This window comes from Pithys albifrons, chromosome 4 (genome assembly GCF_047495875.1).
Source record: "Pithys albifrons albifrons isolate INPA30051 chromosome 4, PitAlb_v1, whole genome shotgun sequence".
NCBI classification, from domain to species: domain Eukaryota; kingdom Metazoa; phylum Chordata; class Aves; order Passeriformes; family Thamnophilidae; genus Pithys; species Pithys albifrons.
In genome coordinates this window covers 79,404,299-79,430,890 of record NC_092461.1, presented here as the reverse complement: position 1 = coordinate 79,430,890, position 26,592 = coordinate 79,404,299, and the positions used below count along the sequence as shown (strand labels likewise).

At 39.4% G+C, this 26,592-nt stretch overlaps 1 protein-coding gene across 5 annotated transcripts in view; it reads left to right on the top strand.

Moving 5' to 3' along the window:
* DLGAP1 (DLG associated protein 1) overlaps window positions 1-26,592 on the top strand; it is a 423,046-nt gene that overhangs the window by 368,930 nt on the left and 27,524 nt on the right. The window lies entirely within an intron of this gene.

The following is a 26,592-nucleotide window of genomic DNA, read 5'->3' as shown; positions in this document are numbered from 1 at the left end:
TGAAAACTTCCCTTTTCTGAAATAATATTAAGTGAATTGTTCAGGACTATGAAGCTGTTCATTTCTCATTTTACCTTGTTTTATTTCTGTGATACATGATACAAAATTCAAAGTAGTACCACAGTGTGAGATATTTTCTCTTTTGAATTAGTAAAATGGAATATAATGGGGTTTTTTTCTCCTATAATTGTTCTGGTTGACTTTGCTAGCTTAGAGTAGAGGTGTGGTTTGAAAGGTTCAGATTTCAAAATATTAGGTGGGGGGAACAGAGAGAGAAATGGAGGAATTGTGTATATTCTATTCTCTCTGACCATCTGAGGCCACGAGAAAATCTGGGATCACCATACATGACTTCTGGAAGAAAAAATTTTTATTTGTCTTCAGTAGTTATGAGGTTTTCTGTGGTCTGAAATATCTCAAACCATTCACTGTCATTTGTATGCAGCATCAACTCCAAATCTGAAGGATGACAAGTACCTAACAAGAATGAGATGTTAAAAAGGAATTTCTCTCTACTTATATTTTGAGTTTCAAACAGTTCAGGTGCAATTGCTTTATTACAGGAATATTAACCTAATTCAAGAACCTAATTGGCAATACTTAGTATAAATAGGACTGCTAGGAATTGCAGATAATTTCTATTGTTGTTCTCTACAATGCCGTGGCCATTTTCCCATCTCAGATGTTGGCACATAGTAAAAGCAAATAGTGTAAGAGGCACAATGAATAATTTTCTGTTATTTTTCAGCAAGAAAAACAAAAGCAGTCGTTGAAAGTTTTGTGTAAATAAAAATTATGCACAGAGAAAGTTATATATGCAAGAGGAATGTATGGGGTTTTTTATTTGCACATAGAATGAACTGATGGATTTTAATAAAGCTATACATTTATACAATAATACAAATATAATTTGCCACATTTCACATGGGCTGTGAGGGACCTGGAGATATTGAAAAGAGGTGAAACAACAGGGGAGGTGCAGATTATTGAGAGAGGAGGGGCTGAAGTGAGAAAGAGGTAAGCCAGGGGAAAACAGGCTTCATTTGCTCTTTTACTCATGGAAAAATTGTCCTCACCCTTGCCAGCCTTCAAACTTGGAGGTTTTAATTGTGGTCTCAAAATAAGAAGTTTGTGGCTTTTTCATTCAGATTCCCTCTGCCTACCCACAACATCTGTGGAGCAATTACAGTGTTCTAAGCTCTCCCAAACATAGAATTTTAGGACTAATTTTCTGAGAGAGCCAACTGAAATAAAGTGACAAAGGCCCTATATTAAATACTCTGTAACATGTAACTTCACAGGTGTCAAATATGATAATTAAATATCCCCCCATATCTATCTGTCCTCCAGTTCATAAAAAAAACTTGATTCCACTCACTCCAGAGAGTATTTATCTGGTACACGGACTTGCTCCTTGTGCTCTTACTCATCCCTGCTCTAGGGCTGTCTTTGCTACCTCAGTGTCTCAGGAAGAGTGTTAGCTGCTTGCCAGCATTAAAGCAAACATGGCTGCAAAAGCTCTGGCACACAGCAGCTATTTAGAACAAGCTGCTGTGAAGGAATTTCTGCTAAAAACAGAAGAGGGGGAAAAAAAGAGCTGGTATCTCAAAATATTTTCCTCACTGCAGCAGTCAGCTGAGGGGCAAGGTCAGGGAGAGAAAAACGTAACACGGCTCTCAGATAACATGAGGGCAAGGGGAAGAGGATAGAAGGCACTGAAATGTGTTCATAAAGGAGTGAAGGAAACCTCCAGACACACGAAGAAGAGGACAAGCTAATGTACCTTTAAAGTACATTTAAGGTGGGATTGCTGACATGTCATCACAAGCACCAGCACAGAGCTATTACATGGGTCACTGCAGGGACAGGTTTATGGTGCCCTTCTATAATCTTGTTGGATTTATTTTATATTTAACTTTGCTGTTGAATTCCACCTTGTATAATGTTTTGTTTAGGAATACGTGCTACAGAGTTACATTTTTTTAATTCTTATTTGGCAATAGGGACTTGATACACTAAATCCCCCATATAATTTTTGTCTGAAAAGTAATTTGAAGTCTCTTTGAATAGCATTCTTTGCTCCTTCCAGGTATTTTTAATGGAAAATTCAAAGGGCACTTTTCATTTCTCAGATACTCAGATTGTTTCTGCATTTTGAAGTTGCCAATCTCTCAATGCCCTTTACAGAAGTTTCCATTAATAAACAAACAGTAATAGACGTCATGAAATTGGTCAGCAAGAAACCACCAACACTGAATATGCTAAGATACAGTTAGAGTGGCATTTTTTAAAAAGTGCTAAAACCTGACCTAGATCCATAAGAGGTGTTACAAAATGACAAGAAGAAAGGAAAACACAGCAGCACCTCAAACATGTTACTGATATTGGAAGACTTGTGGCAAAAAAAAAAAGAAAAACACACCTTCAAACATCAAGTTCTCACAGCTGGATTTTGGTATGGATATAGAAGGAGGGTATTGCAACAGGATCATAGGCTAAATTGTATGGGCTCAAGCATCTGCATGGAAGCTGCTGAGTCACGGCCTGCTTGAGGTCCTAGTAAGCAAGACTTGCTAGGGATGATGCCATTGAAGGAAGAGGCAGCATCAGCAGGTCAGTAGCTCTCTTTGTTGAGGACACTTGGCCACCAGCAGTCACTAAGTTCCATCTATCGTGTTCTCTTTGGAGGCAGTATGAAGCATCCCAAAAATACCTGTGCATGAGCTCTGCCTCTTCTTTCTGGGTCACTTGTGCATGAGGTTTCAACAGTGAGCTGTGCAGGTGGTAGTTGGAAAGACTGTGTTATTGGCTGCACATGTACCCTGACTGAGACATACCAAGTACACTTGTTAAGCACACAAGCAAACCCAAGAGTGTCATGTATTTGACACTGGTGGCCTAAACAACTCCTTGCATTGACTCAGAGTTTATATACTTCATCAGAAATAATCTCTTACTAATTTTAAAGTGAGTAAAAGTAGTGGACATTGCTTTCTGCTTATAGCTTATTGATAAATATACCAAAGGCTGTGAACAAAACGCAGACAAAATGCATATGTGGTTGGGACAGAACCCATTACATTTGCAGAAGTCCTTGGAACAAGAGGTATCTTCTTTCTTTCTTTCCTTTTTTTTTTTTTTTTAACTGTATCAGACCCATGAAAGCAGGGATCTATTTACAAACCTATCCGAGAAAATAGCTCCAAAGACAAAAGCCTAATGCTTACCACTGTGGTAGCAAAAAAAATTAATTATTAATTATAAGACTTTGTCTCCACCATTTCTGTAGACTATTATGCCTTGTGGTATAGGCAGTGTGCTTCATTAGGGACTTCTCTTAAAAAAAATGTAAACCATACGCACATTCAGCTCAAGGTCTTTACCTCAGAAATAATTATGTCTGTAGTTACACATTGACTGGTAGCTAAATGTCATTCAAGGTCTTCCTTGAAATATTAGAAGCAAAAGTAATACCAGACTAACCAAGTTCCTGAAAAGTATTTGAAGGGCTATTCACCAAAGGAAATTAGATTGTGGGACATGGTTCAGGGCAAAGAGAGAAGACACTGGAAACCTAAAGAGATGAAGCAATCCCCACTTTACATTCACTGCAAGCTTGCCTGTGTGTTGTTAGACATAGAACTTTTGCATGTGAATAAGAGCCAGTTGTACACACAGAGAGAGTGAAAAAATGAAATTTGGGGGAAAATCAGTTCAAAAGGTGCCTACACACTTGGGATCTCGGAGGTTGAGGGTAGCAAGGCTAAGGTCCAAAGTTCCAGTAAGGCACAGAGAGGGATCACAATATTCAGAAATTCGGCATCTTCTTTGGCAGAAGATAAAATACAGAAGCATGAATGCATAAGCACATGTATAGTATTAAGAGTTCCTTTAAAATAGTTGCTGGTAAAAGGGGATTCTACTACAAAGAAAGAACCATTTGACAATTTAGCTATTCTTGGTTTCATCAGATAGGAGTGACATTCCTAGGAATCCCCCTGACAAGTGGTTCCTTCAGAACTGGGGACATTATTCAATTGCAGTTTAAAGAAACTTAAAGTTAGCATAACTGAGTAAAGACAGAGGGAAAGAGTGTGAGGGAACAGTGCATGTGTGTGTGAGAGGAAACTGCTCTTTGTTGTGTGAGTAAAGCTGGGAACTTATACCTGTCCTTAGTCTATATGGTGGTGCAGCCCAGTGTCAGATATGGACCTGCTTGCTTTCCTTCCTTTCTTCTTTCCTTTTGCTTCTCTCTCCTGTCATGTGCAGACTTCATACTTGGATTAAAAACTTGCATTGATTCCTGTGGAGGTTTGTTACATTTGCACCCCTTAAGGAAACACGACTCAACTGAAAGGCTCTGTTTGGGGCAGTAGCAACAGAGAATAGAAGACTACTGTTAATCTAGGCTGAGCCAGAGGAGTGATTGATGGCACATTCTTCCAGGAAGGCAAGGATGGTACCAGGGAACCATTGCCTTGGAAATCTGCCCAGAGCAGGCACTAGAGCTATCACTCTTGCTAGTTCTCTCTGGGTACTGGCAGTTATCCATCAAAGAAGACCATATAATCACACCTGGAAGGAGATGCATTCAAAGTCAAGTGGGATGGGGCTTTGAGCAGCCTGGACTAATGGAAGGTGTTCCTGCCCATAGCAAGCAGGTTGGAACTACATTGTCTTTAAGGTCCCTTCCAACCCAAACCATCCTGTGATTCTATGAACTGTGTTATGAATGTATCACCACCCCATGCCCATCACAGGTAGCACCATACTGGAGATGGCCCAAAGCAGTGTGCAATTGAGACTGACTGTAATTAGTCTGTTTACCCTTCATTATGGCTAACTGCTCCTGCCCAGCTTACCCTTCGGCATGGCTGGGCAAGCCTTACTGTTTAACCCTTGCAGTATCAGATCTGACCTTCTGATGCACCCACATAGCCTTGAGTTGATGGAGTGGCAAGCTTGCAGCTCTGCCTTGCAGTGTGGCACAGTCCCATATTAGATCACCCTACTATAGGGCAACACCTCAAGTTGTCCTCAGATGTATAATAGTGTATTATTACAAGCTGCCTGATCTCTTGCCGCAGTTCCCTCCATTCCCAGGAGAGTATCTGTGCATGGTCAGTCAGTGGGCCTATGGATGTATTGCAAAAACCATTGTGTGCGTTCTTGCTACACAATGTGTCCACAGTCACAACTCTGGATCTATTTCTTTTCAATTTATACCTGTGTAGTTCTGTTGACCTTGGTGAATTTATTGAGGTGTATGTCAGGCCAGAATCAAAGCGTCTGCTCTGTCAGTGAAATGGGAGCCAGGAGCTGGGCTGGCGTGCTAAACAAAATACATGATTACCAGGAGAAATGACTTGGCAGGAGTTGAAGCATCAGACATACAGAAAATGTTTGCTTTGAAATTCCAGAGGCTTGACTGTCCTTTTGGTTTTTTGGAATGCTTTGATGTAATCATGTGGAGTGGGAGCTGGCTGTAACCTTGCAAGAGCACTGGGAACAGTACCTCTTGTGCAGCTACAGGAGATGTGAAGGGAATTAACTGTCAGCAAGCTTCAGAGAGACAGCAGATGTATACGTGGTTAAGAGAAGTTTGGCTGGCTTATAAAATTTATTTCCACCACAAGATCAAAAGCAATTATGTGTATAAAATATATACTCCTTGGATGTATAATGTAGAACAGGACATAGCAGTGTAAGTAAGAGAACAGCAAATTCATTGCATGCAAGTAGCTGAACAGTTTCACTTTTAATTACTTGAGAGCAGTAAAAAAGAAGGCTTCTACAGTTTCCATGAGTACAAATTATACATGCCCACAAGGAACTTGGGATTTGGTGCATTTAAATAATCAATTTTATTATTCATTTTCAGAAGTAAACATTCCAAGCCAACTCTGCTTGCTTTTGGGTACAGTTTACAGGACAACCCTTGAACCAGCAGAATGAACTGTTGACGCAAATCTACCTGATTAAAAAAAAAAATCCTACTTGAGTACTCATCTGATTTACTTGCACCATCATCAGTTAAAGGCAGCTTGCTTACATTTCCTGCCTTTACTTACGTTACTGGCTCAAGTGTGAATGTAGTTTCCAGTGCCTCCAAAAAATTTCAACCTCAAAAAAACAGCAGTGGGACTGGATGTTGTTCCCATGTTGCTGGGGGCTCCTGCTAGACTCCTACCCCGTTACATATCCACAACCACACCTACACTGCTAATGTACACGCTGTACATTGTTAACAAGTCTTCAATGAGAGGAGAGAGAATAAAAACACCTAGCAGAAACTTCCTCATGATAGGTTCAGGAATTCAGTCCTCTTCTGTAGCTTTTATTTACCCCACGCTTTTGAATCTCCCTTACTTGTGTTATTTGAGGGGGTTTTTAACAGGCTGCCTAGGGAGGTGGTCAACACCCCATCCCTGTCAGTGTTTAAAGGGCATTTGGACAATGCCCTTAATAATTTACTTAAACTTCTCATCAGCCCTGAAGTGGTCAGGTAGTTGGACTAGATGGTTGTTGTGGGACTTTTCCAACTAAAATATCTCCATTCTATTCTATTCTATTCTACTCTACTCTACTGTGCTGGTTTAAAGGTAAACTGGCAGGAGAAACAAACCCAACATAAAAGAGATTATAAATCAGTTACAATTTCATTAAAAAAATATTACAATAAACGCAATGATACAAAGAGAAATTGGTTTTAACCTACAAAACCCAGAAGTATAACCCAGCCCCCTGGGGCACAAACACAATGATGTTCATTAGCCCCTGTGCTGAGCCCCATGTGGTTCTTCTGAGCCCAAAGTAAAAAGAAGAGAAAGAAAAACCTGTTGGTGAAGATGATGGTCACAGTCTAGTCAAGAGTGGTGGCCGCAGTCCTGTCAAGGTTCTGACGAGTGGTCTGAGGTCTTCAAACCCCAAGATTATATACCCTCAGGTCTAGGTGGGAATACCCAGTACCTCCCCCAGGACGGGGAGTTCCACAATGGGTGATCTAACTCTGTGAGTCATGGGATATTTTCAGAATCATTGCTGGCCCATTAGCAGACACCCCTCCTCAGGCTGTGTGTGAAGGTGCTAACAACTCCCTGGATGGGAGTTATCACAGCTCTTATCTCACAGGTGCCTTTCACACCCAGCTGACATCCTGAGAGGTTGGGTGTGCCCTGGGCAGCTGCTGCAAAGGGTGCATTGTTAACAGTTCATGGGAAATGTATAGAGGATGTAGAATACATAGCTTTGGTCACACCCACACAGTGATAAACTGGTCCTACCTGCTGAACTAGGACATCTACTCTGCTCTGTTCCTCTCCATTCCATTCTACTCCAGCCTATTCTATTCTGTTCTCTGGCATTCCATTTAGTTAACATTGCATTTTACCCATAAGGCCACGCTGAACCCTTGGGTGAATAAAACATACTTTTAGACCACAACTCATGAGGAGCAGCTGAAAGAGCTGGAGTTGTTTAGCCTGGGGAAAAAGAGGCTCAGGGCAGACCTTATTGCTCTCTACAACTACCTGAAAGAAGTGTATAGCCAAGTGGGAGTGGTCTCATCTCCCTGGTAACGAGTGACAAAAGAAGAGGAAATGGCCTCAGGTTGTGCCAAGAGAGATTTATATTAGATTTTAGGAAAAACTTCTTCACTGAAAGGGTGGTCAGGAGTTGGAATAGGCTGCCCAAGGAAGTGGTGGAATCACTGGAAGCGTTCAGAAGACACGTGGATGTGGCATTTGGATATATGATGGAGTGGTGGATTTGGCAGTGCTGGGTCAACAGTTGGAGTTGATGATCTTAGAGGTCTTCTCCAGCCTTACCATTTCCATGATTCTAGGTAAAGGTTTTAAACTGTATTAGGAGTTGGGACAGAAGTTATGAGAAGCTGCTTGCTGGGAAGATTTTAAGAAATAAAATGGATTTTATTTGAATTAAAAATAGACAAGTTTATTTATGGTGAGTTTGGTTGCCCTAACTGTGTCTCTGAGAACACTGCAAGCCCTCTGATGATGAGTGCTGCAAACAGCATAGTCAAACATGTCTACAGCAGGCAAGGACATTGCATTTCATACTTAATTCACAACATGCTACAATGACTCCGTAAGGTCAATATCTTTTGTTAACTCAGAGGAAATCAGAGAGGAAAGACACAAGTGTTTGTTCACGCTCATCTTTGAAAGAGCTGTCTACAAGCTGCTGATTTCCATTGCACGGCACTACACAAACAGCAAAGCGGAGCTCTTCTGCATATAGAAAAGCACTGCATCTGAGATAGATAAACTCTGCAGCTAGAATAGCATCACTTTGTCTCCAGATTTTCATCCCTGGGCTCAACAAAAATAGAGAAATGGATCCAAGGGCAACTTTGTGGAATTGCTTGGCATTGGCCTAATTTGCCATCCAAAATTAGTCATCTGGGCCTGATGTTCAGTAAAGGGAGGAAGCCAGACACTGCCAAAGGGCAGTTCATCGCTTTCAAATATAGGTCCTGTAAGGAGAGTGGGATAAGTTACTTGCCAGAGTGCCTGTGGTTTCCAGGTATTTATAGCCATTTATACAGGTTCAAGAACCTCTCCCTTCTTGTGTTCTGGATATATTTGCTAAGTGGATTGTGAGTGTGCTCTATATTTGTTTTGGATTTCCTTTTACGGCAAGGAACTGAAATTACCCAGACTGAAACTGCTCAGTACACAGGAGTCAGGTAATAACTGGGATTTTCTGACAGACAGTACTACAACAGGACATAAACATCATGTTGGAAAATTTCAGGTATTTTGTGCATGTGCTGTGCAGTGAGTAGGCACTTAGACAGGGACTTTATCCTTCTGGACAAAGAGTCTGACATTTACTATGTTGTTATAGAAAGTAAAGCAGCACATGCACAAGAGGCTGGCAATAGAATGATGCATTGAACTGCTAGGCAAAAATACACTGTCTTCAGAGTCTGTAGGGAAGGAGGAATTTGGCTGTAATCACACCTGTTTGGGGGAAAGCAGTGAGGCTCAGGAGACCACCTTCAAGGCTGCAATGTGAGGCAGGGCTGGGGAAGAGTTGGAAAGCTTGGAGAGAGGCCACAGTAGAAAAGACAGTGAGTGTTTGTCCTACAGAGGGATATGGACACCACAAAGTAAAGGGCTTCTTTTTCCTACGGGAAGCATGTGGGTTTTTTTGGGTTTTTTTTGCCTGGATGCTTGTTTGAATGGAAAACTGTTCAGGAATAGTCAGAACAAAGTCAGGAGAATTATGTGTGTGTCTATGTGAGCAAGGGAGAAGGGAGTAGTATTTCTGTGAGCAGTGCTCACATGGCTTCATGTGGGCTAACAAAGACTGAAAAGGCAGCTATTATGTCTAGCTTAAGCTGTAACAGAGTGTAATCTGTTTAATAATAAATATCCTTGTGTTTCATGGAATGTTCTTTAACTACACAATTATGCATGTCAAAAAGAAGTCTGTGGTTCTCCTTGAACATTGCTAAAGTTGTTTAGATTGACCTTTTTTACAAGGTTTTAATGTAATCACTACAGAGAAATATCATAAGCCAATGCTTTTCAAACTGCATGAGCTGCCAGGCCCTGTAGGTGGTTTGCAGATGGACTGGACACCATATTAAAATAATAAAATCATAAACCAGAGAGTTAAAGGCAAGAAGAGTGCAAAGCAGGCCACAAATGTATGGCAGGAATTTAATTTGCAAACATAAGGAATGGCCCGCAAAGGCTACTTGCTGATGGAAGGACCTATGAGTTTGCACAGGTTTCTCTGGCATTCTGCATGGGTCAGCCTTTGTACCCACCGAAAACCTGTCATAGGAAGGCAACATGTGGGCAAGGATATGAATGCATTTTAGCAAAAGCAGGATGCCATCAACAGTGGGCAAGTAGAGCCGGTGAGACATCAAGGCTGCTTTTGACCCTGCATTGTCATGTGCAGTGTATCAGCTTCCACAAGAAAACATGCATGTTGCATGTTTCAGAGTCACAAAATAATCTCAGTTGGAAGGGACCCACAAGGATCATCAAGTCCAACTCCTAAGTGAATGGCCCATGCAGGGGGTTGAACCCATGAATTTGGCATCACTAGCACCTAGCATTACTTTAAGAAGCTGAGCTAAACTCAGGGTGATCTAGTACCTATTTATTTGAATGGACTGTAAGACTGGACTCACCTGCCTGCTTTGCCTTCAATTCTGTCAGCACAAGAGAGCTGAGAATCTGACAGGTGCTATCCATTAGGCTGGGGGTACAGCTGATTGGTGGCACTGGAAGAGGTGTTCCTGGCATGCTGGTGATTTGAGTATTTCTGAACAGACACTGTTAAATGTTCACATTACAAATAGCCTGCAAATAACAAATATCCTTAAATGCTGGTTTTTATTTCAAATTCAAACCTGTTATGTTTTCGTGAATTCCAAAGGAAAGTATGTACTCTCTGCAAATTACCTTTTTAACCAATAAAATACTAATAAAATATTTATAGTCTTTATATTCTATTAAATAGCACATCAAAAATGACATGGATTTGTGTGTTTCTCCCTTCCCAGGCTGTGCACTAAAATGAACACAAAATGGCTACTTTCATTATGTTCTAGCCTCCTTAGTGACTAATGGATTATGTCTACAACAGGAAGCAGGTCTGTATCTGCATTCTTTGAACAAAAGCTTTCTTCTGAGCAGACAGACAAAACCTCCATATCTGCATACCTTCAAAGCTGGGATATAAAAACTAGGGGGTTCATTTTATTTCCTAAGAGAAGTAGCCTGCAAATAATTTCTATTCTTTTTACTCAATGTTAGATTATTAGTCTGAAAGGTAAATAAAATTCTCTTCAAGAAAATGAGTCTATTCATATTCTAGATGAGCTATTCTTCTGCTTTGGCAACTTGTGGAAATGGTAATGTAACCGTGCCACAGTACTAGTATCCAATATGCTGAAAACTTGTAATTCACACAGCTCAAGGATAATGGGGAAGATGGTTGAGGATTCAGTAATTACAGGGCTGATGTTAGAACTAGCAGTGAAATAATGTGCATTATTTTGGTCATAAGCAAATTTATTTTTTTTAGCCTATAGTGAACAACTGAGCTGCAGTTTTTTTGTCTTTGACAAAAAGCTATAGGACATCTGGTGCTATTAACTGTAATTCCCTCCGTGTCCCAGTAACACCTTTATACAAATTGCTGCATAAGCATGTACACTTACCTTAAAGCCAAAGGAAACTTTCAAGAAAAACAGTTTCTGAGTGTATCTACATATGCTATTCTGTGGAATGAAGAACTGGCAGGGAACTAAGTTGCATCTGGATCCAAACCAGTTCATGCTAGGGACACTGACCTCTTTAGTCTAATCTGTGGTGTCAAATAAACTAGTTTGTGTGTAGGAAAGAATCACCTGGGCAGCTTCATCCTCATCTAGAAAAGCCCAGGACACTGGCCAAGCCCTGGAAGCTCTTATGCTTGCTTCCCATAGCATTTCAGTTTTGAGAATTTTACCTTTTTTTGCTGTGAGTTCTGCGTGTTTTCATTAAGTTTCAGGAGTTGAACCTGAATAGTTAGTGTTACAAGATAGTTTGGTACTCAACATGAATTGCGTAAAAGCTGTGGATAGAACAAATAATCCCTTCCAGTGTCATATGCTGAGGCAACTGAGAATGCTCCCTAAAGGAGCATCTCATAAAAAACCAAAGATACAAATTGAAGCTCAGGAGAAATGTATGCCTTGAAATTTGTTGCATCATGTAAGATGAGAACAAAAGCAAAACTCAGAGGCAGAGTTCAAGATTAACATAGCTTTGTATGTGTATGCATGGGTGGCTGTATTTATGCGTTCAGACAAGTACATGCACACAGGTATTTATTGTACTTGTGGACTCCTCTTTCTTACCCCACAGCAAGCGCCTTGCCTACCTGTCACCCTAATGTCTATTATACAGGGTAAAGCAAGACTTTCCAAATGCCTTTCCAGGAATACTAATGTCCATATTGTTTATATTAGAAAATTGCATGTGCATAGTAACTATTCATCTAGTCTCTGCATATTCTGGCAAAGTGCAAAAAACACTGTGCAGTCAGGAACACGTGCTAATGATGCAACTGATGTTAAAATTGTCATGTAGGATGCATTTCACACATGGCAGGCTGTGAAAGGTCATGGGAAACTCAGTTCTTGATGAAGTGGCATGCAGCAGTCTGAAGAATGTGAAATACAGCCTTTTAAACCCAATTTTTCTTTTGACAATGTGTAATTTCTAGCAGAGCAGGAAATATCCTGTGCTCAGTTCTCCTTAGTGAGGCTAATAGAATGATGATCTAGGATGTCTTACTTTAAACTTGTAAAAGTAGAAGTGAGGAAGAGAAAGCTCTGGAACATTTAAGAGCAGCTTATGACACTTTTCAAACCAGAAGCTCTTTGACTATAGAGCTAATTTAAAATAGAATGAATAGTGCCTTCCATCCCAAAGGATTCTTAACATGCTAAGCAATGGAACAAGCTTCCTAGGCAAGTGGTGAAGTCACCATCCCTGGAAATGTTCAAAAAAACCAAATAAACATTGTGCTTTGTAACACAGTTTTAGTGGGTAGTATTTAGCTGAAGGTTGGACTTGATGATCTTGGAGATCTTCTCCAACCCTAATGGTTCTATGATTTTGTGCTCAACAGAGCTAACATCCGTTCTACTGTGTGAACATGGAAAGATTTGAAGTTATTTCTGTCATCACAGTTTTTGCACTTTTTCCTATATCTTGATAGGGTTGTTCATAGATACCTATTTTCCCTTATAAGAGTGTAAATTCCACTCAATGTGCTTAAAAATAGACACAAAATGGTTTCACACTATGAGCATCTATACTTTTCCAACTTCACATTTTAAACTTTTATATATACAAAAATGTTTCTATATTTTTAGAATTATGTAAAAATATTGGAAAATAGGAAAAAGGAAAAAAATCCTAGACATGACTTTTAACTTGACTCTAGGGTGTTAAAAAGAAATTGCTCACAAGAAGAAAATAGGGAGGAGAAACACAAAACAATCTTGTCCTAATGAGATAACACTTTTCTTGTGATAAAAAGGATAAATCAGCAGGTTCCCAATCTCAAAAAAAAAAAAAAAAACCTGCTGGAGTGGACAGCACATTCAACACATGTACAGAAAAGTCAACTCAGTGGGAATACAAAAAAAAATAAGAGTCAGCCACAGTCTTAAGTACTAAAATAAGGAAAACTGCTATGAAAATAACTTTTTACTTTATGAGTATATTTCACTCCTGGTGTACATGAATTAAACAGCAGTTTTATACACAAAAGAATGGCATTGTGTGTGTAACAAGATGCCTTTGAAATTATTAAAATCTTATTGTTCATGTTTTTTCTAGTCATTGAGCAGGTAGGGAAGTCTATGCCCTGAGAAATCTTAGAGGCAAGTTCATGCACACACTTTGTTAATGTTTTGTTCACCCAAGACATTCAGCCACAGTACCTTGAATATTGCCCTTTTTAGTCTTTAAAAGCTGTAGGGAGTCAGACCTGCCAGCACTCTGACAGATTCCAAAGAAAACAAAGGTTGCAGGAGAAGACTGCTGGCTCACTGTGCTGCACTCCTCACTGCAGTAAAATCTCCCTAACTCTGGAAATTCTCCAGAAGTACTGTGGTTATTCCAGAATAGCTCTTCATCTGGATACCCTTAATCTCAAATAAAAGTAGGGGTGCAATGATTCAGTTTAAACCCCTTCCAAAACGCATAATTACTGCAGAGTAATAGCTTTTCTGGAAAGCATCCAACTAGCCTCAACCCCTCCTTTCAGCTGGGTGCAGTGCAGCCATGGATGATGCTGCTGTGACCTACAGCTATGCACAGTCTGTGTATTCTCTTAGATCTCCTGTGATAAAAAGTAAATTATATTAATATTGTTGGTTACAAGAGCTGACTGATTTACTTACTAGAACTGATTTTAATCTTGAATTGTGAATTTTTCTCCCAGTTCCCAAGTTGTTTGTGAAGAGTCCTCATTATTACACACGTATTTGTTTGCATTTGTTAACAGACAGTTTAGGAAAATCAGATCTTGGCCTGTGGATTATTCATCATCTGTCCATTTCAATTATTTGCTTTTTGTGCTGGGTGATTGGCATTTGACAGTGATGCTGCTCAGACTCTGTAATTCGATGAGAATAACAAATAATGAATAACCACATGTTAACCAGGCTGGTATTAAGACAGACATTCTTTAAACATCCGTGCAAACAGAAATTGAGGTCATATAAAGGTTTTCAAGGAAAGCTGAGCTGAAAAGAACAGCCTGAGCTGAACCAGTTTGTGGGTTGCTCTGCTGAGCATCCTTGGTTTTGACCAACATTCACAGCTATATGTATTAGTGTACTTATTTATTTATTTTTAACTGACTGATTTGGGCAAGAGGATCCAGGCTTGATTATTCCCCTTTCTTCCACATTCTGTAAGCCCATGGTAGCATCTTCAGTCAGAGACTTGGGGTTACCCAGTAAAGTCTCCAAAACAGATTTTTAATCCAAAAGAAACACCAAGTTGGTAAGAGTAATGTAAGTGTGTGATAAAGGGGTCCTAGTAGAGGGATGACTAACAAGAGGAAGTTTCAGGTTGGGGCAGAAAATGGTAGGGAGAAAACTCAAAAATCGTAGCTTTCATTAAAAATTTAATCTTTCCTGCATCTCATGCACTTAGAGGTTTGGAGGATTTGCTATTTGCATGTGAAATTGTATGGGTTTGTAGGATTCCCTTTGCTTGCATTGCAAAGATTTTGTATTGGCCTTGTGATCTTCATAAAGCATTTAGGTAGTACAGATATTCCTGTTGTCTAAATAATTTGCAGTATCAAAATTTGTTTGGGCACGTTTGCTTTCTCTTCACGTGTATCAAATAGGTGTTTTGGTTCTATCTACCTTTTAGCTTAGACACTGGGTTAATCATGTTTGAGTTTATCTTTTAGCTAAGTCAGTACAAAATGAATCATTTATTTTTTTTACATTTCTGTAAAAGGGAGAAATGCTAATGTTATTTTGCTGTCTCAGAGAAAATGGAGATGCTTATGAGCAATAATTCCAAAATCTCTGGCTAAAGGAATTGTAAGTGGAAAACAAATTACTGTGTGATTCGCAGAGAGAAAAGTTAATTCTCATGGTTCTATACTGTGAATTTTCCTTGAGGAAATTATGTAAAATAAACCTCTGATTTTTGCCACTGGTATGATGTGACATGAATTCAGACATCAGGGTTTCAGGATCGTGTTGGCAAGTTTTAACATTTCCACCTCTACTAGAATGATGCTTTTTCATAAAAAATAAACAAACAAAAACCAGGGAAAAAAAGCTGTTGTCTCCATGGAAGTTGTGGGAGTTTGTGTCTGATATCTCCTACAAACTATGAATCTCAATTTCCTTAAGGCCTGTTTTAGAGACATTTTTTTAATAACTGAAGAAATATGGGGAAAGAAATTACAATGTCTTTCACTCAAACCTTGCTTAAAAGCCACACAAGACTGCTCTGTCTTCTTTCATGCATGCTTGGGCTACCATCTTTCTTTGTCTAAATGTCTTCTGGGTGCTAGTTTAGGACTCCCAACAATAAGTCATTTTTGTGTTCAGATATACTGAAATGCTCTTATCTGTACACTATAGTGACTGTAAATAAGATGTCAGTATTTTTTGTGCTCAGGGCACTTGGGCTGATTATTAGGAATTTTTCACACCAAGACAGTATTTTCAGCTGATTTGTTGCATTATTAAACAGGATTCTTGTCATAAAAACAAGCAAATAGCTAAAAGGATGAGGTCACTCACAGTAATCTCAAACCTGTCACTGAGCAAGGACATAACCTGTGCATTTGAATGTAAAATGAGAACATAGAAATCAGGTTTTGGTGTAGATTTTAATTCCTCTCAACACAGAATATGTATTTCAAACATGTTTCATATGCATTTGTCTCCAAACAATTAAATTTTTTCAAGTTAATTCAAGAAAAATGTTAACTTCCTCAAGCTTGAGTCAGTTTTGCTATTTTACCTGAAATTAGGCCAAAGATCAGTATAATTTCTTGTGTAACCGCTTTGTCTACATTTTCCTCCTCATTTGAGAAGGGATTGGATTTTCCCTTGCAGCACTAGAGGATCTGCTCTGACAGGTGACTTTTCACAGGTCATCTGATAACCTTATGAGTGGAGGCAGAACTTTTGAGCTGGGCCATAATTCTCTCAGGTGACAAGTCACTGTTCAACCCAGAGCACAGATTTAGCAGTAATTTTCCATCTTCCCTTCCTTCTTCCTGCTGTAAGCAGCTCTTGCTTTGGGTTTGGGTTTGGGTTTTTTTCAGAAATACACAAGCATAACTTGCTTGTTTTTTGAATTCCTGCTTGGATTGGAACACCCTAAAAGTGCTAAGTGTGCTGAAAACAGCAGTACTGGCTGCTTAAAAGCAAGTCAGTACTTCCCAGTCTGAACAGATGTTCCTGCTTCATACACACATACTTTTCTTCCTGATGCTAGTTTTGTACATTTATGTTTATTAGTAAATATCTATGATAATAACATAGTGTGTTGTTATGTCTGTGTGGGTCTTTTGAGTTATAATGAACTACAGTGAAACTGATGGTAAAATAGTATGAATCAATTCTTTGTGGTGCTTCATGGCAGTTCACAGCACCTAAAAAGCTGTTCATGTTGATTTTATCAATAACATTCTTTTTTTTTCAGTTGATATTGGCCTTTATTTTCTTGTCTTTGGCATTTGTACAGTTTCTTCTCAATATATATCTGATTAAAACAGAGCAGCTCTTCTTCATCACTGTCATTTGAATATCTTTTGACTTCTATCCAAACTAATGCAATCTTAGAGAGCAAGTAGCATAAAATAAGATTCTTAAAACTGAAAGGCTGACTTTTGAGACAATGTGAAAGCAGTAAGCCTTGGTGCATCAGGTACTGAGTAAAAAACCTGAAGTACACACTTTCTTTTTAAGAGTTTTGAGGGATTTGAGTTGATTGCTAGATCAAGTGACAAAGTGCTTTCTGTTGAGAGGAACCACAACCTCACATCACCATCATAAGATAGTTTGATTAGTGAACTAGGTGGCTGCTGTACCAAAAATAGTAAATTCCACCTCATGTAGGCTGTATTAAACACATTTGAATAGTGTATGTCAGAGCAATTACTTTCTTGTTTGCTTAAAAGTTTCTGAACAGCTTTAGGGTTGAATAACATGCAAAGCTTGTGTACCTATATTTCCATATTTACTATGTATACCAGTCCCATAATGACTGGAGTAATATAACTGTCCTATATAAATACATATATATATATATACTTGTCTCATAGTGCAGAACTTCCCAGTATGGGTCAGCTTTGAAAATCCATTTATAACAATGCATTAGAACAATGCTTGTTTCCTGTGTTCTCTGTTTTACTGTAGCTTTTAGAAAATCACAGATATAAAAGTAAGCAAAACATGCAGGCACAAGCAAACTCAAAAACCACAATCATGAAAACTGATTTTGATGCAGAAAATTAAATTTCACAAATGTTGCTGGGTTCAACATAAACAGTTTTCAGTGGATTCAAAGGAATAGAATTAATAATAATGTACAGCTTGTTCGAACACCATGGCATAAGAGGAAATCACTTTAAAATCATCAAATTGATGCAGTTAATTTCAATTTGGTAAATTATTTTAGGGAATCACTCTTATTTCCTCTTCATTTTCCTTTAAGTTTAAAAAAAGACATATCCACTTCTAAATGTGTCCACATCATGTATGGGTTTGCAGCAATTTAAACTAATTAATTTCTAAGCCAATTTAGATGCATCACTAATCAAATTCTGTGAGACTAGTTTGATGCCAATGTGTGCAATAATAGAGAATTCTGCTTACCCTACCTTAAGTTTATTAACTACAAAACCACTGGGAATAAAAACCAGTAGAAACTTGGGGTTTTTGCTAACATCAGCACCAAACAAAGAAGGTACATTTCCAGATTGAGGAAGAGGGAACAACTTGTAGAATATTTTTTTCTTACATAGAAATCACATTTTAAAATGCCAATACCCCAGCCAAGTGTTGCCTTTTGAAAGTTAGCTGCAGTGAAGAGCTTAAAAAAACCTCCTTGCCATAATGTTGAAAAGAGTGATGCAACATTAATACCTAGCTAATTTAAATCCTACATGGTCACATTACTCAGAGATAACGGGTTTGCTTAAGTGTCCTCTAGTTTCACATGTCAGTTTCTGAGATTGATGGATTCAGAAGAGAAGAATCCTGCTCATCCTCCAGTCCAACCTCCTCTGTGACAATAGCTATACAATTTCAACCTGCAGTTTTTCAACCAAATTTGTGACAAGCTCCTCCTAAAACTACTAACTGCTAAACTTGCTTTATCATCAGTTTAGTCCACTGTCACCATGGAGGGATGAGACATTTGCAGCAGAGGCTCAGGAAAATAAAAATGCCACACTTCTTAACAAACTGAGAAGGAGGGCATGACACACAGTACTTGCTTGAGGAGTTCTTTACTTACATGTGGGCTTTCTTCTGACCATACATCTGCCCTGATGTATCTCCAGATTTGATAGGGTTTAAGTCTCCTGTGTATTGGCTGTTCAGATATTAACTATTCCATCTGTAACTGAGGGGAAACCATAGATACAAGAGTGTCTTAGTGCGTCCAGCACCAGTAGATACAAATATTACATGGTAATTTCATGTGATATGCCCAGACAAATTGGCTAGTGTGGTCTCCGCTGTGGAACACTCACTTTTGGCATATTGAAAGAGCTACTGATATAGTCTGTAAATTAGGTTGTGTATTCGCAATTTGGGTGAGGTATTCAAGAATCCAGATCCAATTTAGAAATGTAAATAAGAGACAGGTTTTCAAGGTTAGCCCCAGGAACTTGTAATGTGCACTTGTAGACAAAGTCTTTACATTCAACCATTTCTCTGCAGGTATCCCAGTAACAGTAGTCAGGACTAGTTTACCACTGTGTGGGTATAACCAAAACTCTGTATTCTACACCCTCTATATAATTTCTCATGAACTGTTAATGATGGACCATTTACAGCAGCTGCCCAGGCTACAAGCTAGGTGTTAAAGAACCCTGTGAGACAGGAGGGTGTTCCTGTCTTCACTCCCCTCCAGGGAGGCATTAGCACCTTCACACACAGCCTGAGGGGTCATGTCTGCTATTGGGCCATCAAGGATTCCAAAACTATCCCATGACTCACAAAGTGAAATCACCCATTGTGAAACTCCCTGCCCAGGGGGAGGTACTGGGCATTCCCACCTGAACCCAGACGGTATATAATCCTGGGGTTTGGGGACTTCCGGTACCACTTGTCAGCTCCAGAGGGGAACCAGAATCACAACAGGACTGTGACTGCCATTCTTGACCAGACTGTGACCATCATCTTCACCAACAGGTTTTCCTTGCCTTTCCTTTTACTTTGGACTCACAGGGACCACGTGACACTCAGTACAAGGGTCAACAAACACCATTCTGTTCATGCCCCAGGGTGCTGGGTTACACCTCTGATGTTGGGGGATAAACCATTTTTTCTCTGTATCTTTGTATTTATTGTAATTTTTAGTAAGTTGTAACTCTGACTTTTAATCTGTCTTGAGCTGGATTCATTTCTCCTGCCAGTTTACCTTTAAATCAGCACAGTAGGAAAAAATATTATTAGTTTTTCAGAGTATGCTTGTATTTGAAAATTTTAAATACATCTTCCAGCTTAGTTGGCTAGAGACTTGCAGAGACATCAAACCCAACCCCTGTGTTTCTAAAAATCCAGGTTTTGGTTCTTGCACTGTGGTTTTACTTAAAGAGCTGTTTACATATATATGTCCATATTTGTTTAGCAGAACTCCACATTTAAACAAAAAAAAATGCCCATTTTGTTTCATTAACGCTATTAACAAAGGAGAAAATATGCAAATTCTGCAATTTGAGAGTGCTGCAGTAGCATATAAACATTACATACTTTTAGCAACCCCTTTAAAATCTAGAATTATAATGTTTCCTGTTTTGCATTATTGCTTCAAGACAGGGGGAAATAAGAACATTTTGGTAAAGTGCAAAAAGCATTTGAGTTGTTTGCTAGACTTAGTTTAAGCAATAGATAAAGCAGTATTTCCCTGATTTTCTTAGAAAAAAAATGCTGTACAGGTCCAAAAAGATGGCAAATAATTCCCATGCTAACTAAAAAAGACCATTCTGCAACTGGGGGTTTTTCCCCTCACCTTCTTCAACATATTTCATTGCATGTAGAGGTTGACATTCTGAATCAGAGACTTTCTACCATGGGTGTTTTAAAGTAGTTTGAATCATCAAATCTCTAGGAGGGCATCTATCCAGAAGACACTCACATCCTCATCCCTGCAGTTCTTGGCAGTGTTTTTCCAGATGCTTTGTTGGTAGCCAAAGTTTAGGGGCAAGGGCAAAAGAGTTTCACTTCTGGCTTCTCTCTCAACCTGACTGAATTTCAGTTTGAGCAGCTATATATGTTGTCTGTGGGCATATAGCTTCATCACATCCCATACGCCAATGGCCAAGATAGGACCCATCTGTGAAGCACCATCTCTACAGGTATAGCACAGGGATCAGACTGAGACAGCTGCTGATGAGGGAATGGCAGAGCAAGTGCTACTGCTGTCCCCTCTGACTGCTCACTCTGGGTAAAAAGGTAAGGAGTTCCATAGGCATTAACTGAAATGAAATCTAGGGTTTTCACGTGGTCATGTTTTTATCTATTTTTCCCTCTGTCTTCAGAAAAGATAGAGCCAAGTGCCAAGTGCTTGACACTAGTAAAGGTCACAGGTTTGGGCAGTAAAGTGTTATAAGCCATCAGTGATCCGCTTTGGATAAAAACTTGTAGTATTTGTAAAATCTTTTCCCCAGAGCTTCTGTTGTTAATCAACTCCCCTCTTTGGTCCAAAAGAGCTGAGTTGCTTATGTTTTGTGCTATTAACATACTGAATATTTTTATAGAGAGAGAAGTTCAGCTATGGCTACAAGGAGTAAAGTGAGGATCATGGGAAGCCTACATGCCCTGAATTTTATCCGTGCATCCATAATTTGTGATGATATCTTAGTGATAAACTGCATTTAGCAGACACCTTTGGCTGTCTTACCTGTTCTCTGCACACTAATTCAGCTTCCCTGGGATAGCAATTAAACTTCTGACTGGCATCAGCAGCTTCCAGCAGAAGAAATTAAAAGGAGAAAAAAAATTGGCTGGAGAAATATTCACCTGTCATCCACTGACTGTGGTCATGCAGATTTTCCAACTCAATTCATTTGAGATGCAGAATGAGCCATATTTAGTCTCACCTTCAGGAAATCTTTCACTGTATCCAGCTGAGAGAAGGTGGAGTCATCCTACTTGCAAGCAAAACTGTGCAGACCTATGGAAAGGTCACCAAAAGTGGCTTTAAACCTCAGAGTACATGGGATATTAAATCTGTGGAGCTATTGTATGCAGTAAAAATAGTTTAAATACTTTGTATAAATTTCTGCAGGATTTTAGTTATATGATTTGCTGATTTCCTAACCTAGTGAAGCTTAGGCTTTTGTCAAATAAGGTGTCTGGCTTGGCCGTGATGGAGGTATGGAGAAAGCATGGCCTTGGCAGAACTCCTGACGGTGTGGTACATAGATTTCAGTAGTTCTCATTTGGGATAATGACATCCATAACTCACTGTGGTATTATTCCCTTGGGCAGTTTAAAACTTCTTATAAAAATCTTTATTTCAGTTTTGTAATAGTAAAATCTCCACATCCTCCAAAGCCATCTGCTTAGTTTTTTAGTAAGGTAATGAATGCTCTGTTTTTGTACCAATTTTTTGCATGTAAAAATAACAATACAGGATCTGAAACCTTACTTTCAAGCAGACTCCCCAAACCTCAACAAAATAAGGATATAAGTATATGGTAAAGAGAATAACATCTCTGTTTGAGTCTAACAAGCCAGATCAAGCACTGCATCTCTGTACAGTGCACTGCACCTCTGGACTCAGGAGCTGCAGTTCTGAGGCTTAGGTCTGCTGGGAGGTGCCTACCTTCATGTTTTGGGTGGCAATTGTGTGAGATGCAAGGACATTACTGTGTTAACACACCCATTTAACAGACCGTAAATCAAGAAACTGAGGTCCATTTGTGCAGGGTGGAAGAATTCCCACTTTGTAGCTTAATACTTATTTGTGTACAAGTTAGAATCATAGAATGGTTTGGGTTGAAAACTACCTTAAAAATCATCTAGTTTCAATCTTCCTGACATGGGCAGCAGTGCTGCCACCCACTAGACAAGAACCCCATCTAACCTGGCCTTTTACATTTACACAGATGGGGCATCCACAGCCTTTCTGAGCAATCTGTTCCAGTGCTTCACCACCCTCTGAGTAAATCATTTCTTCTTAGCATCTAATCTAAACCTGCTCTCTTTCCATTTAAAACTATTACCCCTTGTCCTGTCACTATACACCTGTTTAAAAAGTCCTCCTTTTCTTAAGGCGCCTTAAGATACTGGAAGCCTCAATGAGGCCTTCCTGGAGCTTTCTCTTCCCAGCCTGTCTTTATAGAAGAGATCATCTTCATGACCCTCATCTGGACCCACTTCAACAGGTCCACATCTTTCTTGTACTGAGAAAGTTGTGTCCTTTATTGCTCCTTCTGAACAGTGAAGTTAGTCCTTTTTCTCAGAAGAAACACTATTCTGTTACTTAAATTTGCACTTTCATTTATTCCTGTATTTTTAAACCAAGTTTATATGGGACTGCCAAATTAGAAAGATACTGGTTATGTGTCTCATCACTTAAGCGGTTTGAAGTATTGCATGAATTTGATGACTTCACAAATACTAATCTGCCTTGTGGTTCTCCTGAGCACCCATTCACTGAGTTAAAAATTTGTGTTTGCATGCTGATGTTTGTTCCCAAGAGCTCATCTCCCCTAGTGAGCATGTTTAAACAACTGACGTGCCCTTACAATGAAACATTCAAATTCAAGCCTTGATTATTATGCAATCTGGGATTATTTTTTTTTATCATTACACTTCCTTCTGAACTGAGTGGTTGACACTCCCTGTTCCAAATTCCTGTCCCATGAGCTAGTTGTTTGGAAATACTGTCTAGGAGGAGAAACACCATGGCTCTCTCCTTTTTTTTTTTAAATCTGGAGAAAATCTTTTTTTCACTAAGTATTTGAGATTAAACTGTAACCCAAAGGCAGTCCACAAAAATAGGATAAAGATCAAAAGGAAAAGGAAAGCATAACTTGCTGAATTGATGCAGCTGGAAACAGTGGGCCACATTCAAGGTGTTTTGGGAGTCTGAGGATTCTTGTGCATGACTTAACAAGTTCCTGTATTAAATTGTGTATATGCCCTAGGAGAGCAACGTGTACCTGCTCCAGCAGCATGTGCACTCTGGAAAATAATGAGAAAAGCTGGTCTATGTTGGGTCAAACTAAGGGTTCATATACATTTTTACTATGCAGAAAAAGATATTTCTGATTAACTCCATGTCAATTTTAATGCATCACAAAACTACTTTGACTTGACTCTTCAATCAGATCCGTTTCCATACAAACTTCGCTCCTTGATCTTTGTCCAAGAACGTATTTATCAGGGAATTTATACAGCCCTTTAAATTCACTTCCTTATGTGAATTAAACAAACTTTCATGTGCAAAACCCCTTGAAAGTTCCCTCTGCGCGTGACATGAGGATTTCTCCTGCTTTTGCACATGTCCTCTGTTCCTGTAGTCTTCTCCCTCAGAGTCCTCCTACCAGGCAGTCTGTCTCTGCTGGATAGATGAGTTTCCCCTGTTGTCCAGAGGGGCAGAATGCCACCTGTGTGCTCTTCCTGCACCCACTGAATGCTCAGGCTCTCTCAGTTGGACAAGGGTAATGCCAGGATTTTGTCAGTTCTCTTGGGGACTACTCGTTTCATTTGTCAGGGTCTTAGCATTTAAAGGACCATAGCCACTTGCACAGCCACAGGTCCTTCAAGTGTAACAAGTTGCCAGGTACTTGAAAGCACACAGAGAAAAAGTGATGCACCAAATCCATCTAGTTGTCCTGCTTCAGCCGTTCGGAGAGCTCAGCCAGCTCCGACATCCAGAACGCAGCTGCCTCCGACAGTGACGGTGGCCCTGGCATTGTTTTGTTGTCGTTTCTGCAGAGGAGCGGCAGGAGCTTACATCATTTCCAGTAATGAAGTGCCTGGGGTTCTTTTATGACTCGCACACTCTGCATCTCTGGAGCTGAACAGTGTGTGCTGCGTGACTCCAGGAAACTGAGGATTTGTTTCGACTTGCTAAAAGAACGTTTTGTTATTTCTCTTTACAATTTCACCCTATGACTTGTCAATTCTCTCCCCCTCTTAAGAATAACTTCAGATTTAATTAGCTGAGGGCAAACATCTTTCATTGCAGTGTGGATTAGACTCCTCATTGAGTGCATTTACCAACAGAATGAAAGACATCTTAATCAGGTGACTCTGTATTTGTACTGCTGTGTCCAGAGAGCATGGTAGCTGTCAATAGACAGTTGCTATTGGCTCCCTTTCTAGTGGGAGATGTCCAGTGATGTGTGGGCAAGTCTTGTTAAGGCTTGCTTTTTGGTTTTGATGCTTTCTTTCATACCTAAGAGCCCTTTTCAAGTGTGTTTCATAATCATTTCTCTCTCTGGTATGTAGGAAAAATTATACTTGTGTGCCTTGCTGGGATGTCCTGAAGGTGCTGGCATGTCCCCAGAAGTTCCCCAGTAACCTTGCCTAGTATATTTTAAATGGTACAATTTATGCTTTGCTGAATTGAAAAGTAGCATTGTACACAGACCTCTATTAGACAAGTTTGGCACCAGCTTCCCAAAGCGTTGCTTGGATATATGCGTGTGCATGTGCTTTGAATTTCTCAGTGGTGAATTTCAGAGAACATTTTCCAGACCATGAACCACCTCAGGTGTTTCTGGGATATCATGCCAGTAGCCTCCACAATTCTCCATGAGTCCTGGAGTACATGTTTGTGCCGCAGCAACAGCAGTTGATTTACCTGAAAGTGCAGTCACAACAAATGCCTTTTGGCAGCATGAAAACCAATAACAAATGGCACAGCATTCAGAATCCCCTTTGTAAAACTGTGGTGCTTTCTGTTAGTTCCAGATACTGGTCTTATCATAAGCACTTTATAAAACGCCTTTAACCCCTATTAACTATTCACTTTCTCAGAGTTAAAATTTGACAAGTCCATTTTTAGCCATCTCTTCTTTCAGAGATGCTGTGGTTTCTGTTCAGTTCTTCAGAAGTGAATCATAGTTTCAAAACCCTCACTACCTGAAACACTTTTTCCATTAGCATTCAACATGTTTAACATGGGTTCAGACACGTTACCAGAAACTTAGACTAGAATCCTCTTAAAAAATCCCATGTGATTTCATGCCCTGGAAACACCTTTTACACCATAACTATTCCTACAGCTATGGGGAGATATGAGACATATGGATCTGAGCTAGTCAAATTAATACCATAATGGCTTCTGGCTCAACAAGCAGATACAGAGCAAACAGAGAGCAGAACAGCTGTAGTAGAGTTACCTTTTATGTGGGTGGCACAGGCGTCTGCCAATTAAAATGATCTGATGAATCATTCCTTGCCATATGATTACTGTTAATAAGAATTTATGTTAACATGTTTGTGTCTGAACTTTGCACAGGTTCATGCCTGCATTTATTTTCTTAAAAAATAGAGCATATCATGGTTGGGGTTTTTTGTTCTTAATGAGCTTTCTTTCCTCACTTGAAAGCATTCCAGGATCTCAGTAATGCAGAGCTGCCAACTAATCCTTAAAGGAAGATGTTTTTACCTCTGTGTAGTGCTCTCTGCATGTAATTCTATGTATACAGAACAATAATTTTTAACCTGAGAACTTCAAGCTAAGCTTCTTAATCCAGTGATTTCTTTTTGCAGAACTGATGTTATATTTATGATAAGAAATTAAACATGGCAAAATGTTCTTTTAAATATGTCCTCAGCAGCTTGTAAAGCATTTCAAAGTATTCAAGAAGTCTTTGCAACAAGTGAGACATTTTATAGAAAGAAATACACAAGTCCAAGTATGGTGAGTGTTAACAAGTTTGATATAGGATGATTTGGGAATCTCTCTCTGATCCGAAATTATGTAGTTTAAAATTCTATGTAAGCTTGGTAAGTATAGTAGGACATGGTAGAGAGGCAGAAAATAATTTCAATAAAGCTTCTGGAAGTACAGTTTAGCTAGGATAAGTGTTTGGAGACTTATCATCCTTGTGAGCCTTGCTTGGGAACCACGAGCAGAACAAGCACTTTGGTGGAAAGACTTGTTCCCATGGGACATAGAACAGTTAGGAGAAAACATACTGAGGAAAACAATCCTAAAAAGAATAAGGAGGAACTTGGCAAATCGGTACTTTCTTTCTCTATTTTCTCTACTGGCAATTCTGCCACTCATTTAGGAGGAATTGAAGACACTGATAAGCAAGGCATTTCCATGGCACTTAGATTGGAGCTTTTGGGGGCTCTTTGGCTCT